The 6,284-nt window shown below is 51.9% G+C and overlaps 1 pseudogene across 1 annotated transcript; it reads left to right on the top strand.

Annotated features, from left to right (window-relative positions):
* Positions 1-4,201: 4,201 nt before the first annotated feature.
* Positions 4,202-4,948, top strand: LOC309448360 (olfactory receptor 14J1-like; annotated as a pseudogene). Its single transcript has one exon. The product of its transcript is annotated as an olfactory receptor 14J1-like (transcript).
* The last annotated feature ends 1,336 nt before the right edge of the window (positions 4,949-6,284 follow it).

Here is a 6,284-nt window from a genome sequence, read left to right on the forward strand (position 1 = left end):
TTGCTGTTTTGCTCTTTCTCGAGCAGCCAGGAGAGCTTTTTGCTAAAGCTTCCGAAGACACACCGCAAATCTCAGGACAACAAAGAGACGCAAACCTCCTGTTGAATGCCATTTCTCTTAACAGAAGCACAAACTGACACACATTCAGCAAACCAGATAACACCATCACAGTTCTATCAAAACTCTAAGGATATTCAAAGCTCTCTAAAATATTTGTGAACTCTCCTAGCGAAAAAACGAAAGTATTGTTAGTCAGCCTTTCTAAAGATTTGCTTGACCAATTAGCAAACACAGAGCCGTACTGCTCTTTAATCTCTCCTGGAGGCTTTTCAAGGTAAAGCAGAAGCGAGTAGAAATTCATTAGCGGCTGCAGTATAACGAAATAAACCAGTGACAAACCACACAGTATCATCATGATCATTGTCCAGTTCCTTGTTGTTATATAATGAATACTTCGATTCAAAAAGAAACCCCAACACAGATATGGAATCAGTGAGCACAATGTAGAAAATAACTGATACAACTTACGCCATAACATCTTTAAATCAGTGTAATTCACTTTGCCTTAATACAACTAAATAATATCCGAAGCAAACAGACCTGCGAGTATCACAACTCGATGAGATGACATTGTGCCAAGAAAATTGAAAGGTACATCAGAGCAGTAGAAAAGCCAAAAATCTTCAAATTTACCCCTTTCTCTTGCCCCACGTTGGGCGCCAATTATCTGTCGAGGGTTAAGATTGTGGGGTGACAATAAAACCCTGGCAGATGTATTGTTAACCCGCTCTCCCCCCCCACTTCCCCCTTTTTGCCCCTCCCTCTCCCCCCTTCCCACTAAGGACAGGGGATCGGGAGGGAAAGAAGGACAGAGAGAAGAGAGTTGGAAAAAATTAAAGATGTTTTACTAATGCTAGTAATAAGAATAGAGAAAATAATACAAAATATACAAAACCAATCTCGAAAGTCTCAGCAACTGCAGAGCCGGCAATCAAAGTCCTGGACTGGACTTTGCAGCCAACCGGAGCTGGATTCAGTCTCTCACTAGGCCTCAGTTCGCAAGGACAACTAGCAAGGTCCTCTCCTAATGTCGCCATAAGCAGAAAGGAAAAAGCAAAGGCAAAAGGCAAAAGGGAAAAGGGCAAAAAAGGGACGAGATCCTCGTGATCTCCCACTTTTATATGAAGTATTCACGTAAATGGAATGTTATACACAGTTGGTCAGTTTCTTGGTCACTTGTTTCTCGTCGCCCCTCTTGTGAGATGTCCATCCATGCTTATCAATAAGTTTGCATTCCATTGCTAGGTTTACCAAAACATGGGTCTGGTTCTCCAGGAAAATGCAGTTAATATGAAGGCTTTAGCTGACAGGCAAAATTCACTGAAAAAGAAACTTGTTTCTAACAAAACCAGGACACCAAGGCAGGTTCAGGACCTTGTGCACATGGTGTGGGATGCTGAGGGACCTGGGCTGCTTTGGCCCAGCAGCGCTGGGGAGGCTGCAGCAGTGCAGGAGTAGCCTGAGAGTGCTTGAAGGGTGGTTTCAGAGGTGGTGGAGGCTTCTCCATAGTGGGAAAGAGCATGAGAAAGAAATAATGGCCCAAAGTGCAGCTGGGGAGGTCCAGGCTGCACATGAGCAGAAAGGAATGTGAGTGGAAGGGTAGTGCTGTGGTGGAGCAGGTCAGCAGAGGGAGTCTGCATCAGCCCAAGGCTTTGTGCTTCAAGGAACAGCTGGGGAGGATGGAGAGATCTCAGCAAAGGAAGGAAGATGCTCAGACAAGAGCAAGGTGGGGCAGCAGGGGGGATGTCTCCAGCCTGCAGGGACAGAGGTGCAGGGGATGCCCCAGCACAGGACAGGCTGTCGTGGAGATGATCAAGGGATGGAAAGAGGCTGAAAGCCCCACCAGACATGAGCTCCTTCTCCCCTTGGCTGTGGCTGTTGTCTGCACCTCTGATGCCTGTGAGGAGACACCTTGTCCTTCCAGCACAGGGGCCTCATGGCCTCCTTGTCCCCAGCCAGGAACCTGGGAGGTGTGGGACCATAGTCCTGCCGTTGGCCCTGCACAGCCCCACATCACACTGTCCCAGGAAGAGCCCTGGAAAATGTGGGAGGGACAGGATCTGCCTTCCCAGGGCTGAGGGTCAGGACTTGGCCCTTTGGTTAATGAAACACATCCAGGTTTACTCAGCATCAGAGAGACCTTTACTTTGCTTTTCCTGACCTGTCATCTCTGCCTCCAGTTTTCTTCTCTAACCAAACCTCAATATTGTTTCTCAGTTGTGTCCCTCAGTGTGACACATTAACCTTACAAGATACTTTGGAGTTTGAATCTGACTTTGACTTCTTGAGAGATTTCATCAACTTCCTCCAGGGTCTGATGTTCATGGACTCAGCCCCAAACCCACCAGAGGGGTCATTAAAGCACCTTGGGCTGCTGCTGTGCTGCTGAGCTGGGCTGGGCTCCTGGGACACAGGGAGCTCATGGCAGCGGCAGCGCTGCAGAGAGACAGCTCTGCCCAGGAGCAGCTCCTCTGCACACGCAGCAGGGCTGAGGGCTCTGCCTGGGGATCTCAGGAGACGAGCAAGGCAGAGAGAGATTAAAGGTGGTCAGGACTGGGAGGATGACTGAGAGCTCACTGGAGGAGAAACCTTTGCAGCCCTTGCCATGGTAAGTCTCTGGTGCAGGGCAGTGCAGCTGTAGCTCCTGGAGGCATCTCCTGAAACTGGCACAGGCACAGCTTGTGGGATCTGTAAGGACGGGGCTCTTGTCAGGCCATGTTGAACACTGTGAAGCCGGGTGAGTGCCCAGGGGTGCCCAGGGCTGTCCTGCAGAGCAGGGTCCCTGCACCCCAGGGCTGTGCCGGGCAGGGACTCTGCCGCCTGCCAGGGTCAGCGCTCAGCCTGCCCGGGAGATCCCATGGCAGCAGCTGTGGGGGGAAGGAGCGACCCCCGGCAGGGCAGGCAGGGAGCTTGTGGGGTTGAAGGGGGCTGTGTGGGTCAGAGCTGCTCAGAGCTCCAGACCACCCCAGAGACATGGCAGAGGGTCCTTCTGAACAAGGACATCAACACAGGAACAGCTGCAAGGGAAGGAGTCTGTGCTTTCAGTTTTCCACTCTTGGTTGTCTGGGTGTGCAGTGGGAGATGGGGATTTATTTCTCTCTTTGGAGAAGACACTGAGACCCCAGTTCTCGTTAGGACTGGTCTGAGCTGCTCCTGAGCCCCTGCACACACAGAGCTGCCCCTGGGCAGTGCCAGGAGGTGTGAGCAGGACAGAGCTGAGCACACAGCGGGTGGGACGGGGTCTGTGACACTGACAGGGAGCAGACCAGGGACAGACACACAGCTGCAGTCAGCAGACATGGGCAGGGAGAGGAAGCTACAACCTGAAATGCTTGAGATGGGATTCAGGACCCCCCTGCCATCCCCTGCAGTGCAGACACATTTCCCAGTGCAACCCCTGGCCTTCTCTCCTCCCCAGCAGACCCTCTGCCCCAAAGCCATGGGGTCCAGGTCACGAGTCTCCACCTCAGCAGCTGGACCTCCAGGTGAAGGGTTCCTGCAACGTGGTACACAAATAAGGTGCTAAAAGTACTTGCTCCACAGTGTCATTATGTGAGTGGCAGCAGCACAGCCGGGTCAGGAGAAGGTTCCACAGCATGCCCGTCTGCCTTTCTGTCCTTGCTTTATTTTCTGGTAGCACTGCAGTGTTCTTCCCTGTTTCTCCACCTGTCCCTGGTGCTCTTGCTCTCTGGGGATGGGGTGGAAGTGTGGGTCAGTTTTTGTTCTGACACCAACACAGGGCGTCTTGACTCAGAGGTGTGTTCATGGTATCTAGATGCCCAAGCTGTATTTTAAGCTGTGATGAGCTGTTATTCAAACTTAGCTGATAGAAAGAGAGAATGAGCAGAAACATCCCTCCATCAGGGAGGGGGTTTTCCATGAGAAACAACCTGTTTATTTTCCTCAGAGAAGTCTCCCCTAACTTGTAACTGTCTTTCCTCCTTGCACAGGTCCTCATGCCCACAGGCAGCCAATGTCCAACAGCAGCTCCATCACCCAGTTCCTCCTCCTGCCGTTTGCAGACACGCGTGAGCTGCAGCTCCTGCACTCCTGGCTCTTCCTGGGCATCTACCTGGCTGCCCTCCTGGGCAACAGCCTCATCATCACCACCATAGCCTGGGACCAGCACCTCCACACCCCCATGTACTTCTTCCTGCTCAACCTCGCCCTCCTCGACCTGGGCTCCATCTCCACCATTGTCCCCAAGTCCATGGCCAACTCTCTGTGGGATACCAGGGTCACTTCCTATGGAGGGTGTGCTACACAACTCTTTCTGTTTGTCTTTTTAGCTTCAGCAGAGTTTTACCTTCTCGCCATCATGTCGTACGACCGCTACATTGACATCTGCAAACCCCTGCACTACGGGACCCTCCTGGGCAGCAGAGCTTGTGTCCACATGGCAGCAGCTGCCTGGGCCACTGGGTTTCTCAATGCTCTGCTGCACACAGCCAATACATTTTCACTGCCCCTGTGCAAGGGCAATGCCCTGGGCCACTTCTTCTGTGAAATCCCCCAGATCCTCAAGCTCTCCTGCTCACGCTCCTACCTCAGGGAACTTGGGCTTCTTGTATTTAGTCTCTTAATAGGATTTGGGTGTTTTGTGTTCATTGTGGTATCCTAAGTGCAGATCTTCAGGGCCATGCTGAGGATCCCCTCTGAGCAGGGTCGGCACAAAACCTTTTCCACATGCCTTCCTTACCTGGCCATGGTCTCCCTGTTTGTCAGTACTGTCATGTTTGCCTACCTGAAGCCCCTCTCCATCTCCTCCCCATCCCTGAACCTGGTGGTGTCTGTTCTGTACTCGGTGGTGCCTCCAGCAGTGAACCCTCTCATCTACAGCATGAGGAACCAGCAGCTCAAGGATGCCCTGAGGAAACTCATATCCTAGTGTTTTCTGAAGCAATAAACTGCCCATCTTCTTCTATATAGGAGTTTTAATGTAGCTAATTACAAGCCCAGCCTGTCAACTGGATTTTCTGGTGGTGTTGGTTGTTTTCTTATTGTGATAATGTTTTCATCCCCTGTCTAATTCACTGTTGGCTTTTCTTTTATAACTGTTGGCTGCTTAAATGAGCAGCAGTGCTCTCCTTGTCTCTAAACAGAATAAAGGGCTCTTTAGTCACTTGTTTTTCAGTACATCTTTCCTGCAAGGGTTTTTTGGAGCTGCAGGGACAGTTCCTGTACATGGGTGGAGGGGAAAACAGCTCTGGCATTTCAGCCCTGCCAGGGAGCAGCAGTGCTTGTTCTCCCAGAGCTGTTCTGGTTCCACTCCCACACTCTCTTTCTCATCGGTTGTGTTGGTGCAAGGCCTGAGTGCTCAGGCAGCTTGGTCACCGTCCTGCTGTGTGTCAGTCCTGTGGGCGCAGGCAGGGACAGGCAATGGGCACTGCTGTGACAGAGCTGGACTCACAACAGCCTTTCCAGATAGAAAGGCAATACACGATGGTTTATATCTTCAAGCATATGCTTACGATAGTGTCCCACAGATTCAAACCCCAGTGTGCAGCTGAACAGCGTGTGTGTGCAGGGCTGGCACACAGCAGTGTCCTCTCACAGCCAGGCTCCTGCCAGAGACCTGCAGGACCAGCAGAGCAGGGGCTGGGCTGTGCCCCTGTGCACTGGACACCCCACACAATCTGCCCCAGGGCATCGTCATGGACGGGCCCCTCTCAACCACCATTTCCAGCCCTGACTTCTCTCCCCAGCTCACAGAGGTTGTTCTTCCCTCCCTGGAATGACACTGAATGAGTAGTTCAGCAGTCCATGTCTGCATTGTACAGATGAGATGTGAGCACGCACATCCTGGATGGGAGATGAGATGTACCCAAGTGAGCACAAACACCATCAGCTATTCCTGGGGGGTCCCTGAAGGCCTGTGGGACAGACAGTGTCTTGAGGTCACTTCATGTTGGCAGAAACATCCTATGGGAAACCACCTGAATGCAGCACTGGGTGGTGCTTCCTTGAACTGAGGTCCCCATGTCCATTCCTCATGATGTGGGACATCTCAGATGAGTGCCGAGCAGGGTGACACACCACAGGGCTGAGGTGCCTCCCATCCTTTTGAAGTGGTACCAGGAGGCCAGAGGGAAACCAAGACTACGGCCTCTATGTGCAACAGGGAAAGATTCTGTCTCTGAACACTCCCGGGTGCAGAAGGAGTTCACGAGGCCAGCTCAGACATGCATGCCTGACGGAATGTGACATTTCTGTGTGTGACTCCA

Source organism: Streptopelia decaocto (genome assembly GCF_964273445.1).
Source record: "Streptopelia decaocto genome assembly, chromosome: 20".
Classification (NCBI taxonomy): Eukaryota; Metazoa; Chordata; class Aves; order Columbiformes; family Columbidae; genus Streptopelia; species Streptopelia decaocto.